The 21,911-nt window shown below is 33.6% G+C and overlaps 1 protein-coding gene across 3 annotated transcripts in view; it reads right to left on the bottom strand.

The window, feature by feature from the left end:
• GPHN (gephyrin) overlaps window positions 1–21,911 on the bottom strand; it is a 437,816-nt gene that overhangs the window by 282,716 nt on the left and 133,189 nt on the right. The gene's annotated exons all lie outside the window — the stretch shown is intronic.

Genomic DNA, 21,911 nt, shown 5'->3' with positions numbered 1-21,911 from the left:
AATGAAATCAACCAAAGAAGCCAGATGCAGAGTTTAAGATAATGGTTATAAGAATGCTCAAGGGTCTTAGGGGAAGAATGAATGATTTCAGTGAGAACTTCAACAAAGAGAGAATAAGCATTAAAAAGAACATAGAGATCATAAAAAAAAATCAGTCAGAAATGAAGAATACAATATGTGAAATGAAGAATACACTAGAAAGAATCAACATCAGGTTAGATGAAGCAGAGGATCAAAGCAGTCATTTAGAGGACAACAGTAAGCACCCAAGCAGAGCATCAGAAAGAAGAGAAATTTTTAAATAATTACGATAGTCTAAGGGACCTAAGGGACAACATCAAGCGTAACAACATCCACATTGTACTGGTACCAAAAGGAAAAGAGAGTGAGCAAGGGACAGAGAACCTATTTAAAGAAATAATGGCTGAAAACTTCCCTAACCTGGTGAAGGATGAAGTCAAACATGTTCAGGAAGCACAGAGAGTCCCAATAAAGGTAAAATCAAAAGACTCCCATATCAAAACACATTGTAATTGAAATGCTAAAGGTTGTAGACAAAGGGAGAATTTTAAAATCACTAAGAGAGAAGCAATTAGTTATCTACAAAGGAGCTCCCATAAGGCTGTCAGATGATTTCTCAACACAAAAACTTCAGTCCAGAAGGGACTGGCGTGAAATAGTCAAAGTGATAAAAATCAAAGATCTACTAATGGGAGGAGACTTTACTTTGGGTGATGAACACACAATACAGTGTAGAAATGATGTGTTATGAAATCGTGCACCTCAAACCTGCATATACTGTTAACCAGTATCACTCCAATACATTCAAATAAAAGGAAAAATAAAAAAAGAAGGAAAAGCAAGGACCTACAAACAAGACTACTTTATCCAGCATGGCTGTCACTTAAAATTGAAGGTGAAATAAAGAGCTTTCCAGACTAACCAACTAACTAAAGGAGTTCATTTCCACTAAACCAATACTGCAAGAAATGTTAAAGGGCCTGTTTTAAGAAGAGGAAAAAAGAAAGAAATGCATAAGAAAGGAACATAGGAATAAAGAATAAAATGGCAATAAATAAGTACCTATTAATAATCACCTCAAATGTGAATTGATTAAATGCCCCAATCAAAAAACATAGGGTAGCTAAATGGATAAGAATACATAATCCATATATATGCAGTCTACAAGAGACCTACCTCAGAACAAAAGATACACACATAATCAAAGTGAAGGGATAGAAAAAAGTATTCCATGCAAATTGAAACAAAAAAAATGCTGGGGTAGTAATACTCATATCAGATAAAACAGACTTCAAAACAAAGGCCACAACAACTGGATAACTTTTGTAAACATATATACAGAGCACCTAAATATACAAAGAACATCTGGTGGACATGAAGGGAAAGATCGATAGGAATACAGTCACAGTAGGGGATTTTTTTATTATTGTTGTTCAAGTACACTTGTCTCCATTTTCATCCCACCACGACCCCCTGCCCAACCCATCCCCGCCTCCTACCCTTGAACCTAGCCCCTTTGGCTTTGTCTATGTGTCTCCCACACATGTTCCTTGATGGACCTTCCCCTATTTTCCCCCATTATCCCTCTCCCCTAGCCCCTCTAGTTACTATCAGTTTGTTCCCCATCTCAATGTTTCTGGTTATATTTTGCTTGCTTGCTTGTTTTGTTGAATAGGTTCCATTTATAGTAGGGGATTTTAACACTCTACTGGTATCAATTGATATATCTTCCAGACAAAAATCCACAAGGCAACAGTGACCTTAAATGACAGTGGATCAGATGGATTTAACTGATATTTACAAAATATTTTATCCCAAAGCAACAAAATATACATTCTTCTCAAGTGCACAGGGAACATTCTCAAAGAAAGAGCACATGTTAAGACACAAATTAAGTCTTAATAAATCGAAGAAGACTGAAATCATATCAAGCATTTTTTCTGGTATGAAACTATCAATAGAAATCAACTACAATAAAAAAAAATTCAAAACATTCAAACACATGGAGGCTAAATAGCATGTTAATAAACAATGAACAAGTTAACGATGAGATGAAGGGAGAAATCAAAAGTTACCTGGAAACAACTGAACATCTATTACAACCCAAAATCTATGGGATACACTGAAAACAGTCCTGAGAGGGAATTCATAATAGCATTCCAGGCCTACCTCAAAAGAAGCAAGAAAAATCTCTAACAATCTAATGCTATACCTAAAAGAATTACAAAATGAACAAGAGTCCAGAGAAAGTAGAAGGAAGGAAATAATAAAGGTCAGAGCAGAAATAAATGACATGGAGGCTAAAATACAATATAAAAGATCAATGAAACCAAGAACTGGTTCTTTGAAAAGATAAATAAGATTGACCAACCTTTATCCAGGCCCATGAAGAAAAAAAGAGAGAGGATGCAAATAAATAAAATCAGAAATAAAAGAGAAGTAACACTGACATCACAGAAAATCATAATAATTTCTTATAATCAAAGAATATAAGAAATTATTATGAACTATATGCCAACAAATTGAACAACCTGGGTAAAACAAATAAATTCCTAGAAACATACAATCTTCAAAAACTGAATCGGGAAGAATCAGAAAACTGGAACAGACTGATTACAGCTAAGGAAATTAAAGCAGTAATTAAAAAAATAAAATAAAATAAACTCCCAACAAACAAAAGTCCTGGACTGGATGGCTTCACAGGAGAATTTTACCAAACATTCAAATAAGAATTAACACCTATCCTTCTCAAACTATTTTGAAAAATTCAAGAGGAGGGAAGTCTTCCAAGCTCTTTTAACGAGGCCAATATTATCCTAATTCCAAAACCAGATAAAGATACTACAAAGAGAGGAAATTATAGACCAATATCCCTGATAAACATAGGTGCTGAAATCCTCTATAATCTAGAATTAAAGAAAACAAGTCATAAGCATTATTAACAAAAATCAAGAATAAACTTACTTTAACCCATCTGTTTTTTTTCTATTCCCTGACTACAACTAACTTAATAGTAACTTTACCAACTATTAACTTTGACTTCTGAACTGATTTCTGAAAATGACATTTCTATTTTCATGGTATCATAAAACACAGCTTGATTTAATATACCTATAAATTTAACATACTATCAGTATTCCATAGTTACTGTACTCAGGCAGTCTCATTCCAAATCTCCGGTTCTTTCCATTATAACACACTGTCCTCATTGAAAAAGAAAGGATACACTTGAGGCAGAGTTCTATTTTACTTTAGTGTTTATATATATATCTAAGCACTGAAGTAAAATATGCATGTATATATGTATATGTAATACCATATGCACATATCTGGTATATATGCATATACCATATATATGGTACATATGTAATACCATATGTATACGGTATTACGTTGGCAGTGACAGTAGTAAATAATAGTAGCAATACTATTAATAGTAGTATCAGGTTGGCTAAAAAGTCTGTTACATTTCTTTTCTCTAAAATAAAAGACAATTTTTCATTTTCACCAATAACTATTGATTTGGATATTTTGAGTATGTCAGCTATCTCCCACTATTGGCTTCTAGTGGGTAGAGGCCAGGGATGCTGCTAAACATCTTCCAATGCATAAGACAGCCCCAGAGCAAAGAATTATTTGGCCGAAATGTCAATAGTACCAAGAAACGTGGCAAACCACTTTTATCACATTCGATCAGTCATAGCACCTTCTCTATACACTGCACAAATCTTGCATTATGTTAGGCTTACATACACTGTCTCACTTAACTCACATAACCTACAATAATGACTATAAAAAATGACAGAAGCAATTTTTCAAAGGTTTTATAACTAAGAGCAGCAGAGCTGGGCTTAAGACTCAGTTCCAAAAAGTGATAAACAAATTTTAAAATTCAAATGGAACTTCAAGGGAAACAGAATAGTCAATCTTGGAAAGAAGAAAGTTGGAGGATTCTCACTTCCTGATTTCAAGTTACTACAAAGCTAAAGTAAAAAAGACAATATGGTATTGGCATAAGGACAGACATAAAGCAAGAGAATAAATATCACATTATGTCACATTATAGTTTTTGTTTTCCTTTTTAACTTTAACTTAAAAAATTTACATTTTAACCATTTTTAAGTGCACAATTACACAATGACATTAAAATCACAATGATGAGACACTATCAATACTATTTTCAAAAGTTAATCCATCTTATAACTCCAACATTAATCATTTTTATTTCAGAATCAGAACAGACTATTGTTTTTGTTTTAAACAGAGCCCAGGAAGAAGTAGTTAGTTTAAGTTTAGAGGCTGTGTTGTACCAAAAACATGTGTTTTTAAATACATAGTTAGTCAGTTTGGTCAGATGCTCACATTATAAGAGGAACTTGGTGACCTGTGACTAACTAAGGGGACTACAGATTCAAATCTCTTGTCTCACTCTCACTCCAGGGGATAAACACATGGAGTAGAATGTCTACTGACCATCCCAAAATATTTTAAATAATTCTGTACTTTTCTTCTAAACATATGGTTTCATATACATGACACCTGTGAATATGTTAGGTTACATGGCAAAGTGGATTTCAAGTTGCAGATGGAATTAAGGTTGTAATCAGCTGACTTTATAAAAGGGAGTTTATTCTGGATTATCTTTGCATTCCCAATATAATTGCAAGAGTCCTTAAAAGTAGAAGAGAAAATCAGAGCAATAGCAAGTGTGAAGACTAGGCCTGCCTCACGTTGCTTGCTTTGAAGATGAAAGAAGGGGGCCATGAGCCCAGGAAAGAATGTGGCCAGTGGAAGCTGGAAAAAGAAAGTAAATGGATTCTCTCCTAGAGCCTCCAAAAAGGAAAGCAACCCTGTCCATATCTTGATCTTAGCCTAAGTAAGACCCTGTATAGGATTTCTGAACTACAGAATTACAAGTTAACAAATTTTTGTTTTAAGCCATTATGTTTGTGATAATTTGTTATGGTAGCTACAGAAAACTAGTACAGAAGTAAACATGTGATGCCTAAAATTGATAAAGGAGAGGACATAGTATGAAATAAGAATGTGAACATCAGAAGTAACTAAAAGAAAGTGCTTCTGGAAGCAGCAGGGAAAACAGCTGGATTTTGTTGTTGTTATGAGCTATTTTAGAACCAATTGACTTTATAAAACATGTGAATGCATAAGAATTAAGTTAAAAAAAGAAAAACAACAAGGTAAGGAGGTTGTTTATATGGTAGAAAAATCTGATTGCTCTTCTAATGTTTTTAGGAGTAAGAGTGGAGAAGTCAGCTAAGCTGAGCTGTAGCTGATCTTTTTTCACTGTTTTTATTTTTATCATTAACTAGCAGTCACCTTTCAGTCTTTTCTGTTCTCCTCACTGCAAATGTACCTATCTTCCTTCTCAACTTCTAACAGTACAGAATAAACAAGAGCACTAACAAGCAGAAAAAGTGTGTTGATCATGACTTGTAACAGTAAAATAGTTGACTTTCACTCCCAAGTTAATTACTGATAGGTTAATAGAACTCATAGTATTGCATTACCCCATATTATTGATTAGAAACTTGCAGGTAAGAAGCATGTGTGGCTGGGGAATCTTCCAACTTCAGATCCATGAAATGAGCTCTAAACTCTGGTAAAAACTTAAATGAGGAATGTAACAAGACAAAGATAGTCTGATTTTTTAGAGAAAGGGCAGAGTAAATGCAAGATGCTTCAAATGAAAACTGCTTGGAAAATGACAATTCCGAGACAAAATAAACTATTTTCCTAAGACTTTTAATATGCATTGGTTATTCAACTCATGTGGTACATACTCATATACATGGTCTCATTTTTGTTATTGTTTCTGGAGTATGTGTGTGTATTTTCAAAATGCATTATAAATTTCTAAAAAGCAGGAATAGTTCTTACCTTTTTTTTTTTTAAAAAAAAAAAGGGATTCCACTCAATGTTCACTATCCTTTAAGTATATATAAGGCACTTTATATATGACTGTTGAATAAATACTATGAAGATGTTTTACCTTGAGTAAGAAGAACAATTAAGGATATACCTTGTTCATTCTCTATTCCTGTTTTCCCTGTTCCCTAGTAAGTGGTTCGTCCAGGCTTCCTGCCAAAGCTAATTCAACATTCTGACAATTTACCTTAGATATTATAAGCTACTAAAGTTATAAATTTAAATAGCACTGAATGAGCATATCCGTATAGCGTTCTTTATGGTCCAGCAACATGCGTTTGTAATAGCAAGGAAATTCAATAAAACATTAAAAAAGAATAAGAGGCACTTTCAATAACATCTTAATTTTAATTGCTTTCTTTACATACTTAGGCTCTGTTGAAAAAAAAAATCTGAAATCACTAGAGTAGCTCTCAACTGGCAGTGATTTTGCTCCCGAGGGACATCTGACAATGTCTGAACATATTTTTTTAGTGACAGCTTGGATGGTGCTACCAGCATCTAGTGGGTAGAGACCAGAGATGCTGCTTAACACCCTACAAAGCACAGGAGAGCCTCCCGCAACAATTACTTGGCTTAAAATATCAATAATGCTGAGAATGAGAAATCTTGCAATAAAGAAATGTAGAATCCAAATAGCTTTTTAGAAGCATTCACAAAGTCTTTATCATGGATCTGATACAGATTAAGTTCTAGTTCTGTTCCAACCTGTCTTTCCAACATACTAATTTAATAGTAATAACAAATATGTAGTTTTGTTTATTTAATTCAAATAAATTTAGTGAACAACTATAATATGCAAAGCACTGTGTTGTACACTTAAGAGAATACAAAGAATAAGGTTTATAATACAAACAAGTTTAAGTCATTATTCTGGCCTATCAATAACTGACAATATAGTTATTAAAATGTAAAATAATCAAGTATAATGACATATAATTAAATTTAAAATAAATGACACACAGACTGAGAACTACCAAATAGTATAGCACAGAATACAGACATCAGAATAGATTAGAATGGTTACTCAGGAGAAAAGGAAATTTATTTAGGGCCTTACATGAATTGAATTTAAATAGGTAGAGATAAAGAAAAAAAGTACTTCATGTGAGAAGCACATTATAAGACAGTAAGGAGCTACATGTATTACCTAGAACAAAAGTTGGATATTCAAATCAGGACCAGGGAGGTCCTAAATGTTAGGGTGATAAACGGTTCTTATTATGAAGTCAATGAGTAGCAATTGACATTTCTTTAGTAAGGGAAACAACTCATGAAAGCAGATCTAGAAAGTGTATTAGTCAGGGTTCTCCAGAGAAACAGAGCCAATAAAATATGGATTATAGATATGAATATAACTATACATGTAAATACACATATATAAGGATATTTATAATTGGTTCACAAGGTTAGGAGGCCAAAAAGTCCAACAATCAGCTATTTGTAAGCTGGAGCACAAGGAAAGCAGGTGGTATAATTCAGTCGGAGTCTGTAGGCCGAGAAGCAGGGAGCCACTGGTGTAAGTCCAGAGTCCCAAGGCCCTACACCAGGAGCTCCAATGTTCAAGGGGAGGAGACGATGGATGTCCCAGCTCAAGAAGAGAAAGAGAATTCATCTTTCCTAGATCTTTTTGTTTCATTTAAGTACCTGGTGGATTGGATGATGCCTTCCCACAATAGTGAGGGAAAATTCTTCATTCATTCTACTGGATCAAATGCAAATGCTTTACAGAAATACCCTCACAGACACACCCAGAAATAATATTTTATCAGCTATTTGGCCATCCCATAGACCAGTCAAGTTGACAGATAAAATTAACCGTCACAGGAAGATTATTTTGGAAGCAGTAGTGGAGCATGAGAGAGGATGACAGAAACATAAGAAAGGGATAACTGTATTAGAAGAAAACATAGGCAGTAAAACCCCTGACATTTCTCTTGGCAATATTTTTTTCTGACATCTCCTAGGACAAGAGAAACAAGAGAGAAAATAAACAAATGGGACTACAACAAACTAAAAAGTTTTGCATAGCAAAGGAAACCATCAACAAAAGGAAGACACAACCCACTGAATGGGAGAACATGCTTGCCAATAATACGTTGAATAAGGGACTCATATCCAAAATGTATATGAAGCTCATACAACTCAACACCAAAAAAAAACCAAGCAATCCAATTAAAAAATGGGCAGAGTCCCAGAATAGACACTTCTCCAGGGGACATACAGATGGCCAATAGACATGAAAAGATGCTCAACATCACTAATCTTCAAAGAAATGCAAATTAAAACCACAATGAGGTATCACATCATACCTATCAGAATGACTATCATCAATAAATCAACAAATGACAAATGTTGGTGAGGATGTAAAGAAAGAGGAATCCTCTTGCTTTCTTGGTTTATTAATTTTTGAATGATCTTAGGGAGATTTTAAAGCAAATTTGTGTTAGAACAAAACTGTACATAATGTCCACAATAACCACACTGTTCACACATTTAAAGTATTAAAACATTTGCTTATAAATTCTATTTTGATTGAGTTTAATCCCATATTTGCTAAAAGATAAACTCTAATCACTTGGTTACAGGTTTATACTCTTAATCCAATGATATGGAAAAAGAGTAGTGTAGTTAGAATTTACTGTGGTAAGCATTAGTAAACAAATATGCTCTTAATAAAAATTAGGGAATTTTCAAAGAATATCAACACATTATAGCAAATGAACTTGCTACACAATGGGACTGATAAAGCCTTATAGGAAGTCCCATAATGTGAATACGTAAGTTAAGAAATATCTTTTCCATCACTTATTTTTTCCTGGCAGCCTTCAAAACTTCTTTTTTACTTAACCACAAATGGTGTTAGAACAGTGGACATCCATATGCAAACAAAAGGACTTTGATCTAAACCTCATACTTTATGTAAAATTAATTTATACTGATCTTAGATCTCAATGTTAAATTATAAAATTTTGTTAAGACAGTACAGGAAAAAATATTGGTGACCTAGAATTAGGCAAAGAGTTAATCAAAATCAAGAAGTTTTGCTCTATGAGAGACATTGTTAAGAAAATGAAAAAAACCTGTAAGTTGGGAAAAAGTATTGACGAACCATATATCCAAAAAAAGGATTGTGTACATCTTCACGAAGAATGTATAAAAGTCTCTAAAATTAACACTAAGAGAGCAAATAACCCAATTAAAATGGGCAAAAGATTAAATAGTTAACCAAAGATGATATACAAAGAGCAATATAAAAAAAAGTTCAACATTAGCAATTAAGGAAGTTAAATTAAAACCATTATGAGATACTACTATACACCTACCTATCAGAACAACCCAAATAAAAAATACTGACAATACCAAGTATTAGATGCAGAGCTACTGAAATTCTCATATGGTGATGGTAATGTAAGATGGTATAGCAATTTAGCAATTTCTTAACAGTTAAACATAACATTTGTTCATAGAAAACTTGTACATGAATGTTTGTGACAGAATTATTCATAATGTTTAAAAATAAGGGGACATTTCACATAAGAACATCGGTTTCAGATTTTCATTTCAAAAAACTCCTAAAACTAAAAGATATGGCAACATTTTTCCCCACCTTAAAACAGGACGTAACTGGCTGATAATAAACAGTAACTTCTTTCTGTGTAGGCAGGGCATGCCACAGCTCTGCCTGCCCCCTCATAGAGTGAATGCATATGCACTGACACCTGGCCCATTTCACTTTAGTACATTACTTTCCTTTCTCCGTGGTAGAACTATCAAAAATTTGTGTTCACACACAAACTCCAAAACTAATAGCCTCAGCAATACTGAGAAAGAAGAACAAAAGTGGAGGTAGCAGGCTACTTGATAAAACACACATAGATCAATGGAACAGAACAAAGCACCCCAAAATAAACCCACATCTATATGGTCAATTAACATTTGATAAAGGAGAAAAAACATACAATGGGGTAAAGAGGGTCTATTCAGTAAATGGTGCTGGGAAAACTGGACAGATACTTGCAAAAAAGTGAAAGAACACCTTCTTATACTATATACAAGAATAAACTCAACATGGATGTATGACTTGAAACCATAAAAATCCTGGAAGAAAACATAGACAGTAAAATCTACGATATTTCTATTAGCAATATTTTTTCTGATATATCTCCTCAGACAAGGGAAAAAAAGAGAAATAAACGAATGGGACTACATCAAATTAAAAAGTTTTGCACAGCAAAGGAAACCATCGACAAAGTGAAAAGACAACCTACTAAATGGGAGAACATGTTTGCTAACGATAAATTTGATAAAGGGTTGATATCCAAAATTTATAAGAAACTCATACAACTCAACACCAAATAATCAAGCAGTCCAATTAAAAACTAGGTGGAGGAGCTGAAAAGACACTTCTCCAAAGAGGACATAACGATGGCCAATAGACACATGAAAAGAAGCTCAAGATCACTAATCAGAGAAATGTAAATTAAAACTACAATGAGATATTATCTCACACCTGTCAGAGTGACTATTATCAACAAATCAACAAACAACAAATGTTGGAGAGGATGAGGAAAAAGGGAACCCTTGTGCAGTGTTGGTGGGAATGTAAATTAATGTAACCTCCATGGAAAACAGTATTGAGTTTCCTCAAAAAGTTAAAAATGGATCTGCCTTATGACTCAGCAATTCCACTTCTGAGGAAACTCAAAACACTAATTCGAAAGTATATATGCACCTCTATGTTCATTCCAGCATTATTTACCATAGACAAGATATGAAAAGCAACTGAAGTGCCCATTAATAGATGAGTGGGTAAAAAATCTGTAGTACATGTAGACAGTGGAATATTACTCAGACATATAAAAGATCGAAATCTTAACATTTGCAATGGCATGGATGTACCTGGAAGGTGTTATGCCAAGTGAAATAAGTGAGTCAGAGAAAGACAAATACCATATAATTTCACTTATATGTAGAATCTAAAAAGTGAAATAAATGAACCAAAAAAAAAATTGATACAGAGAGAACTAGTGGTCACCAGAAGGGAGGTAGTTTGGGTATGAGGTAAAGGGATGAAGAAGTATAAATTGCTAGCTATAAAAGTCACAGGTATATAAACAAAGCATTGGAAATACAGTCAATAGTATTGCAATAACTATGTATAGTACCAGTTGGGGTACCGGAAATATTGAGGAAAATATTGAGGAAAAAGTATATGATTGTCTAACCACTAAGCTATATACCTGAAACCAATACAAAATAAAATTGAAAGAAAAAAAATTTGTGTTCCTCCTACCATAGTGTTAAATTTATTGCTGCTTAGTGGCTCTTTAGCCAGGGGCCACGTTTCCCTGTTCCTTGGATGTAGATGTGGCCACATGACTAATTCTCACTAACTGAATGTCAGCATAGTGATCTTTCTAACTTTCTGGCTGAGGTTTTATGAAGTGGATTTTTCCTCCCTTTTGTCGTCTGGAAGTAAAGGTCTCCAAGATCTTAAGGGATGGTGAAGCCACAGATGAAGAAATAAGACCTGCCTCAGGCATACAGAAGTATTCACATTGCACTATTACATGAAAAATAAAATTTGGATTAAGTCATTGAAATTCTGGGTTTATTTGTATAGAATTTGGTGTTATTCTAAATCTGTGCTGTCCAAACAGGGTAACCATTAGCTAGATGTGATTATTTAAACGTATTGAAATAAAATATTTTGGATCCTTAGAAGGAATTAATAAAAATGTTTTTAACAGCTGTATGACAGTTATCCACTAAGAAATACTTTTGAATACATTATTTAATTTGGGTCTCCTAAACCAACTTTTTGAGGTTGGCAAGCATAAACTGTGCCACTTTCATGCACAGCAGTGTTTTCCATTAACATATCTTTCTTATTGTGGAGGTAAAATTTAGTATAAAAACACATATTTCATATAAAAATATCAAAAATATGTTATTAAGGCTAACAGAACATTCAAAACAAATAAAGAGTAGGAAAGATAGTGTTATTTTGCTCCCATTTCAACAAATATTAATTATTTTCATAATTTTGTGCTACATAAAAAACATTTCAGAGTGGAAATAAAAAACTGAAACTCCTTTTAAATGAATTTTGGCTTCTTTAGGATGACAAAGGTTTTGAAGGAAAAAAATGCTTTGTTTAGCTAAGACATTTTTCTGTAAGTAAATGAGTGTTGACTTCCCAGAAAAAGACCAAACTACTGTACATGATCTCTAGACAATTAAAAGTGCAAATTTATTAAGTTTTAAAATTCTCAAATAATGTCATTCTCTTGACTTTTGTGTACAAATTTACCTTGGAGTACTAATGATTCTCTGAATGTTTGCTTATTATCACAATCTGACTCAACAAAATTGCAGTCTGTATCTTCTTGTCCTCTCTTCAATCATTATCATGATTAACTAAATTGCTGGTCACTATCAGTGCACATAAACATTGTGCAGGCACTCCTCTATCATTAGGGTACTTGAACACTTGGAATCATCAGGGTGCAAGAATGCAGTGAGATAAATCTTTTCTCCGACGGAAAATCTTAACTGAGGTAAATGACAAAGACGGGAAATACCTAGCAACAGGCATTCTGGGATTTCTATGAGAAGGATTTTGTGTCACTAACTCATACAGTAACCAACATAGGAAGATTATTTTCCCTTCCAAATTAGTCATTTTAAAAAATTATGAGTAATGACACTTTTTTATTGTACACTATGTATGAAATTACCTGTCTTTTTCTTTCCATAGTCTATTAGAAAACAACACTACCCAAAAGGACAGGTATTTTCAATGTAGTAGAAGAACCTGATGATTTGCTTTTATCCTACTTTTACTAACGTTTGAATATATTACCTGAAAACAAACTTTTCTTTTTAATGTACACTCAATAATTCTATTCTTTTAAAGGTGGCATATTTGGCCTATCTTCAGTTCTTCATGCTTTAAAAATAAATTATGCAATATAATTGGGATTCAGTGACATGAGACAGCTAGAATTTGGTGATTTTCTAGAGTCAGTACTTACAGGTACAGTAAGACACTGGTGACAAATAGCCACATAGAATGTGATGCATTAAAAAACATACTATCCTATCTCATTAAAGAAATTTATAGAGCTTACTTTCCAATTGAATTAACCATATCCTCTGTATATATTTTACTATGGTGCCAGATTTTCTGCTGCTAACTCAGTTATCATTTTTCCTCTAGATGTTTTCCTACAAATTACCCATCTGGAACTGGAGGCAGCCATAATCATCAGTTCACAATTCTTGAAATTGCTTCAACTTCCTGACTCCCTCAATGGTAGTGGTAAAAACTAAGGTCTAGCACAGGTCTTACTTGACCACCATTCCTCTAGCATTTTCACAAATTTTGTAAGCTGATAATTCCCTGCAGTAAATTCCTTCCTACTTGAAAAAGCTGGAGTGGTATCTGTTTTCCTGACTGAATCACGACTGATACAACTATCTAAACAAAACCTAGAAAAACTTTGACTCCAAGCTAAATTTCTCCAAAGTGGTAAAAGGAGAGAAAAAGCAATAAAAGGGAAAATCATACAAAGAAAAAGGAGAAAATGTGGAAAACGAAAAATAAATTTCTACAGTTATAACCATAAGAAATCATTGACAGTTATTAATATTCTTTCAAAAACATTATTTTTGCCCTGATGGGTGTGTCTCAGCTGTCTCACAAAGCGAAAGGTCGCAGGTTCAATCCCCAGTGAGGGCACATGCTGGGGTTGCAGGTTCAGCCCTAGTCAGGGCCTCTATGACAGGCAACCAATTCATGTTTCTTTCTCACATCGATGTTTCTCTCACTCTTTTTCTCTCTCCCTTCCCCCATCTCTAAAAATAAATAAATAAAATCTTTAAAAACACACTATTTTAAAAAGCATATACTTAAGTATTAGCCCCAAACACTTGTTATAAAAGATAGCAGATATACTTTTATTAATAGCAATGGATTTTCTTCCTTAGTCAAAAAATCATATACTTTCACTAGTCTTCCTCTATGAGAAAATTATTCAATATTACTTTCTCATGCCTAGTCTCTTCTTTTACTATCATAGGAAAGAATAATGGTAACTAACTGCCACAACTGCAAAAATAAGCCTGCAGTATTTCCACCACGTCCACCTGTTCTTATTGGAAAGGAAAAGGTGGCTATTGTCAACTGAATTCCTGTAATATAAACATTCACCTTTATTTTTCTCTTTTCATTACCTATAATAAATACAAAAAATAAAAAAATAACTTATCAGCTCTTAGGTCAGATTTACATAGTTATGCATTTTCTTGCTGTTAAAACTAAAACTCAAAGTAAAGAACTGTAATAAATTTCCACTTCAAAATACTCAAATATAATTCATCTCCAAGGGCTTGCTTGGTTTTCAAGTAATTTTCTGTACACATGATCTTCCAGACATTAAATTGCCTAGCAAGTGAAACTGAAGAATAGTTACTTGCTAGGGAAAAGAAATAAGTAATAGGTTTTTAATTGAGACACATACAATGAGCAAAATACAAAGATTAAAAGAGTAAGCAATGGAAAGAAACTCACTTTAGTAATATTCAGGGTTATCTGTGGAATATGAAGTGATGGTTTTGGTTCCAAGAAGATTATAACCTTGATGGAAAAGCAAAATGTGTGTGTGTGTCTGTGTGTTTACATATATATATATATATATATATATATATATATATATATATATATATATCATGTATAATTTGTGTGTATACATATATATATATTTAGATTTTATTTATTTTTAGAGAGAAGAAAGGGAAAGAGAGAGGGAGAAAAACATCAATGTGTGGTTGCCTCTCAACGTGTCCCCTACAGGGGACCTGGCCTGCAATCCAGGCATGTGCCCTGACTAGGAATCAAACCAGCAACCCTGTGGTTCACAGGCCCATGCTTAATCCACTGAGCTACACCAGTCAGGGCTAATGTGTATATATATTAATATATAGCTTATATACCATAAAGATAGATATATATATATCACATAATATATGTGTATGTTTACATGATATATAAAATCTATTAATTTAAAATATATACTTTGGATTATATTTTATATATTTTATGTTTTTTCATATTTTCTCACATATGTAATAAAATTTTAATGATAAAATATGTGAATGAGGGAAGTAATTACACTGCATACTCCCTGAACATAGCCGCATTTATTAAAAGTTATTTTGTTAATCTCTTAGTTAAGAGTCTTATATCTCATTTAATTGCAATCTCTCTTTTCTCTCAGAAAGTCATTCAAAACTCACCTCTTACCTGAACCCTTCCCCGTTTAATTCCCCTTTCTCTGGCCACCTCTTTACTATGTGAAGCATCTAGTATACTTCTGGATTCTCCAACTGAAGTCTATGCATATTATCCAGGAAGAGAATTAAGAGATATGAAGGATATAAAGTACTATAAATATTTTTACTTCCAGCCAAGATGGAGGCATAGGTAGATAAACTTTGCTTCCTTGCACAACCAACATAAAGACAACAACAAATTTAAAAACAAAAAACAAGCAGAGCTGCCAGAAAAATCAAACTGTATGGAAATCTGACAACCAAGGAGTTAAAGAAGAAACATTCATCCAGACTTGTAGGAGGAAGGAGATGGGGCAGAGAGGATACACTCACTGCAAGGCAGGGGGGGCTGGAAGACCAGGTGGTCCCAATTTCCTGTGCAGATAAGCTGGGAGGAACAACTGAGTTGTGAGACATATCACACAACCCCAGGGTTCCAGCACAGGAAACTAAAGCCTTGAAAACCTCTGCTGGTAAAAATCTGTGGGGCTGTGGCAGCAGGAGAAACTCCCAGCTTCACAGGAGAGTTTGTTGGAGAGACCCATGGGGCTCTAGAACGTATACAAATCAACCCATCCAGGAATCAGCACCAGAAGGGCTAATTTGCTTATGTGTAGTGGGGCAAGTGACAAAGTCAGCGGAGAGCCGAGCAAGCGTCATTGTTCCCTCTCTGACTCCTCCCGAACATACAGCACCACAACACAGCAATGTGGGTTGGCTTACCCTGGCGAATACATAAGGCTCTGTCCCATAAGGCTGTGACAACACAACAGGTGTGCCAAGACAAAGACATATGGCCCAAATGAAAGAACAGATCAAAACTCCAGAAAGAGAACTAAGCGATGAGGAGTAAGCCAACCTATCAGATGCAGAGTTCAAAACATTGGTAATTGGGATGCTCACAGAAAAGATTGAGTACAGATGCAAAATAAAGTGAAATAAAGAAAAAAATATACAGGGAACCAAAGGTGAAGGGAAGGAAATAGGGACTCAAATCAACAATTTGAAAAAGAAGGAAGAAATAAACACTCAACCACAACAGAATGAAGAAACAAGAATTCAAAAAGAGGAGGAGAGGCTTAGGAACCTCTGGGACAACTTTAAACATTCTGACATCTGAATCCTAGGGGTGCCAGAAGGAGAAAAGGAAGAGCAAGAAATTGAAAACTTATTTGAAAAAGTAATGAAGGAAAGCTTTCCCAATATGGCGAGGAAATAGACTTCCAGGAAGTCCAGGAAGCTCAAAGTCCCAAAGAAATGGGACCCAAGGAGGAACACACCAAGATACATTGTAATTAAATTACCCAAGATTAAAGATAAGGAGAGAATCTTAAAAGCAGCAAGAGAAAAGGACACAGTTACCTACAAAGGAGTTCCTATTAGACTATGATATGATTCCTCAAAAGAAACCTTATAGGCAAGAAGGGGCTGGAAAGAAGTCATGAAGGGCAAGGAAATATATCCAAGATTACTTTATCCAGCAAAGCCATCATTTAGAATGGAAGGGCAGATAAAGTGCTTCCCAGATAAGGTCAAGTTAAAGGAGCTCATCATCTTCAAGCTTTTATTCTATGAAATGTTAAAGGGACTTATCTAAGAAAAAGAAGAAGATCAAAACTATGAACAGTAAAATGACAACAAACTCAAAACTATCAACAACTGAACCTAAAAAACAAAAACCAACTAAGCAAACAATTAGAGCAGGAACAGAATCACAGAAATGGAGATCATATGGAGGGTTATCAGTGGGTAGGGGGAGCAGGGAAAATGGGGGAATATGTACAGGGAATAAGAAGCATAATTGGTAGGTTCAAAATAAGGGGATGTTAACAACAGTATAGGAAATGGAGAAGCTAAAGAACTTAATATGTATGACCCATGGACATGAACTAAGAGGGCAGAAGGGAATGCTGGCAGGAGGGGTGGTGTTGGGTGGAAGGGGATAAAGAGGGGGAAACTGGGACAACTGTAATAGCACAATCAATAAAATATACTTAAAATAAATAAAATCTTCAAAAAGTAAATATTTAAATGTTTTAAATATTTAATCTCTATCCCATATGATCAGGTGGAGACAAAGGAAAAAATAATCTTGAATAAAAGAAGAGTATGAACAAAAGCATGAAAGTTGAAATTAGAATTGTTCATGTAGAAGACAGCACAGAAAGGTAAGGGGCATTTTGGTTAAATTAGTAAAATATAAATGTATTTAAATAAGAAAGGAATGAATTAAGGAAGCACTGGGAACACATTATGAATTTTGAATAAGATGATAATTTTTTAACTTAAAAATTTATTATTTTAGGGAGGGGAGAGAAGGGGGGAGGGGAGAAGAGAGAGAAGGAGACAATGAGAATGAATTTGTTGTTTCACTTTATTTATGCATTCATTGGTTGATTCTTGTATGTGCCCTGAGCAAGGATCAAACCCACAACCTTGGTGTACTGGGACAATGTTGCAACCAACTGAGCCACCTGGCTAGGGCCATTTTGTATACTATTTTTACAAGAATAGTATGCAAAATGATTTAATTAGTAAGAGAGTAAAGACAGAGAAGTCAGGAGGACAGTGAAATATTCTAAAAGAAATGTAAGGTAGTGAGCCAACAGAAACTGAGAAAAAAGATATTAAAAAAATACAGCCACAGAAATCTTCAATAAAATTCTAACAAATTGAATTCATTAGCATAGTAAAAGGATTGTACATCAGATGAAGTGGAATTTATCCCTGGGATGCAAGGAAGGTACAACATGTCCAAAACAATCAATGTGATGCATCACATTAACAGAATGAAGGATAAAATTACATGACTATCTCAAAAGATACAAAAAACAGTGTTTGAAAAAATTGAACACCTTTCCATGATGAAAGCACTCAACAAATTTAGTATAGAAGGAATTACCTCAACATAATAAAGAAAGGTTCACAGGTAACATCATGCTGAACAGGGAAAAACTGTAAGCTTTTCCTTTAAGATCAGGAAGGAGACAAGGATGGACATACACTCTTATCACTTCTTTTTCAACATTGTACTAGAAGAAGTCCTAGTCAAAGAAATTAGACAAGAAAATAAAATAAAAGGCTTTCAAATTGGAAAGGAAGAAGTAACACTGTCTCTGTTTATAGATGATATGATCTTATATACATAGAAACCATAAAGAATCCACACATACAATAAATTAGAACTAATTAAGAAGTTCAGCAAAGTTGCAGGATACAAAATAAACATGCAAAAATCAGTTGCATTTCTATATGCTAAAAACAAACTATCTGAAAAGGATATTTAGAAAACCATTCCATTTAGAATAGTATCAAAAATAATAAAATAATTATAAATAACCTTAACCAAGGAGGCAACTGACTTATACACTGAAAACTTCAAAACATTGCCAAAATAAAGCTTAAAAGACACAAATGAAAATGGAGAGATAACATATGTTCATGTACTGGAAGATTTAATATTGTTAAAATATCCATATTATCCAAAGCAATCTATTGATATGATGCAATCCCTATCAAAACCCCAAAGGCATTTTTTAAATAGAAATAGAAAAAATAGTCCTAAAACAAGAACATAGCTGTAGGCATCACTCTTCCTGATTTCAAAGCTTCAGTAATTGATACAGTATGGCCCTGGCATAAGAATAGACATCTATCATGAAAAAGAATTCAGACCCCAGGAATAAATCAATTTATATACAGTCAACCAATCTTCAAGAAGGGTGCCAAGATTTCAAAATGGGTAAAGGATAGACTCTTCAAAAACTGATGCTAGGAAAAATGGGTATCTACATGCAAAAGAATAAAATTAGACCCCTGTCTTACACTATATACAAAAGCAAGCAAACAAACAAAAAACTCCAAACATTTAAAGACTTAAATGTAAGACCTAAAACTGTTAAGCTCCTAGAAGAAAATTTAGGGGTTGACATTGGTCTTGGCAATGATTTCTTGAATTTGACACCAAAAGCACAGGCAGCAAAATCAAAATAGACAAATGGGACTACATGAAATGCAAAAGATTCTGCACAGCAAGAAAAAAACAGAGTGAAAAGACATCCTACGGAATAAGTGAAAATATTTCCAAACCACTTATCAAGAGGTTAGTATTCAAAACATTTAAGAACTTCCTACAATGCAAAAGCAAAATAGTAATAATGATAATAATAATAATCCAACTAAAAATAGGTAAAGGGCATGAATAGACCATCCCCAAAGCAGACATACAAATGGCCGCCAGGTATATGAAAAAGCACTCGTCATTACTAATGATGTTCAACATCACTAATCATCACAGAAATACAGATCAAAACCTTAATGAGATATCATTTCATACCTGTTAGAAGGGTTATTGTCAAAAACAAACAAACAAAAACCCCAAGAGATAACAAGTGTTGGGTGGAATGTGGAGAAAAAGGAATCCTTATATGGTGTTGATGGAAAGGTAGAATGATATGGCCACTCTGGAAAGGTATGGAGGTTCCTTAAAATATTAAAAATAAACAACAATATTGTCAGCAATCCCACTCCTGCATATATATCCTGAACAAATGAAATCAGGATCTGGAAGAGACATGCACACGATGTTCACTGCAGCATTATTCACAATAGCCAAGACATGAAAATAGACCAAATGTCCTTCAGAAGATAATGGGGTACACACATACAATGGAATATTATTCAGCCTTAAAAATGAAGAAATCCCTGCCATTTGCAGCAACATGGATGAACCCAGAGGACCTTATGCTAAGTAAAATAAGCCAGTCACAAAAGGACAAATACTGCGTGATTCCAATTATATGAAGTATCTAAAATAGTCAATGTCATAGAAGCAGAGAAAAAATGATGGCTGCCAGGGGCTGGCAGAAGGGAAAATTAGAAATTGTTTTTCAATAGGCATAAAGTTTCTGTTGTGCAAGATAAATAAGTGCTAGAGACCTACTTTTCAATATAATAGCTGTAACAGTAAGATATTGTGTACTTTAAAACATAAGAAGATAGATTTCATGTAGTGCTCCTTACCAAAGAATAACAATGATAAAACATAATACAAGGAAATGTTTGGAGGTGATGGATATACTCAGTTCCTTGATTATGGTGATGGTAGCATGAGTGTAGGCAGAAAACCAAATAGATCAAGGTGTATACATTAAATGTATGGAGTTTTTTGTAGGTCAATTATACCTCAACAAAGTTAAAAACATTTTATTCCTTACTTTCTAATTTTTTATTATCAAGTGGACCACAACAAATCTTCAAGAATATAATTGTTTATATCACACTAAGAACCAATTAAAAATAATAAAGATTCTTGGAGAAAATTCTACTGAAAATCATAAAAATCACAAAACAATCTGATTACAGTTTTCTCCTATCACGTTAAGAAACGATTATTTTTTTTCATTTGTTACCTTTTGTAATAAATAATGCATTTGCAAGGTAAAACATTTCCAAAGTTAGGGAAGTATAGTAAAACATATTCCTCCCTACTAGGACATGGCAGTTTCCTTTGTGTCCCTCTATGAATATAAAGGCAATGGCATGTGTAGACATGGAAATAGACACGGCCTTTTTATGTAAGTATACATACTTCTTCATACTTTATTAGTCATTTCGATAAGGTTTACATATATTTTTTAAAAAGATGATTTTTATATAATAATACCTTTAGTGTTTGGAGAGTCTATCAATAAATATACAGCTAAGTTGTATGTTTTCATATTTCATGGCTTCTCCTGGACACTGCATCCCCATCTCACACACACCCGCTCTTCCATAAAATATCTTGCTTTCATCAGTTTTCATCTCCTTATAGATACATCTCCTTTGTAGATACTGTATACAAAGATCTCCTTTGTAGATATTGTATAAGATAAGAAAATATCAGTTTTCATCTCCTTTCCTTGTAGTACCTCTGACTGCATTCACTTTAAAGAAATAATAGAAGATTTAATGAGCTGATCTCAAGTATTTATGGGACTAGCAAGAAAATAACTAATTTAAGTAACTCAAAGACCACTATGGGTTACTTCATATTAACTTACATGGACTTCTATTCCAGCTTTATGTAATTAATTTAGAAATATGACTGGTCTGTTTTCATTTATGTGATTCAGATTTAAATGAACACAACCTAGATTCATGAAATTTCATGCTCATTATCAAAAATGAGTACTATTCTCAGCACATGTGAAATAAAAGTACTCATTTATTTATTTGTATATCTTAATGGTAATTATATGTCCCTTAATTTCATAACCATCCCTTAGTCAATTAAGAACTGCATATATAATAAAAGTTACTACAGGAATACAAGAAATAGTAAAAACAAATGGTTCAAGTCCAGGATCTGTCACTTATAAATCCTTGTAGAACATAATTTATCTAAAGTCCACAATGCTTACTTATAAAACAATAATACCATCATCTACCTTACAGGATTACTATGATGACAAATAATAAAGTATTAAGGGATTTTGCAAACTTTAATTTAAATAAGCACTAAATAATTGTTAAGAGTTAAAACATGCCATATGAACATGCAATGAATATCAGTATTATATGCACGATAAATCTACAAGCTCTTCAAAAGTACTTTTTAAGTT

Source organism: Desmodus rotundus, chromosome 7 (assembly GCF_022682495.2).
Source record: "Desmodus rotundus isolate HL8 chromosome 7, HLdesRot8A.1, whole genome shotgun sequence".
Lineage (NCBI taxonomy): Eukaryota > Metazoa > Chordata > Mammalia > Chiroptera > Phyllostomidae > Desmodus > Desmodus rotundus.
Note: the sequence above shows the minus strand (reverse complement) of the source record. Positions and strands in the feature narration are given on the sequence as shown.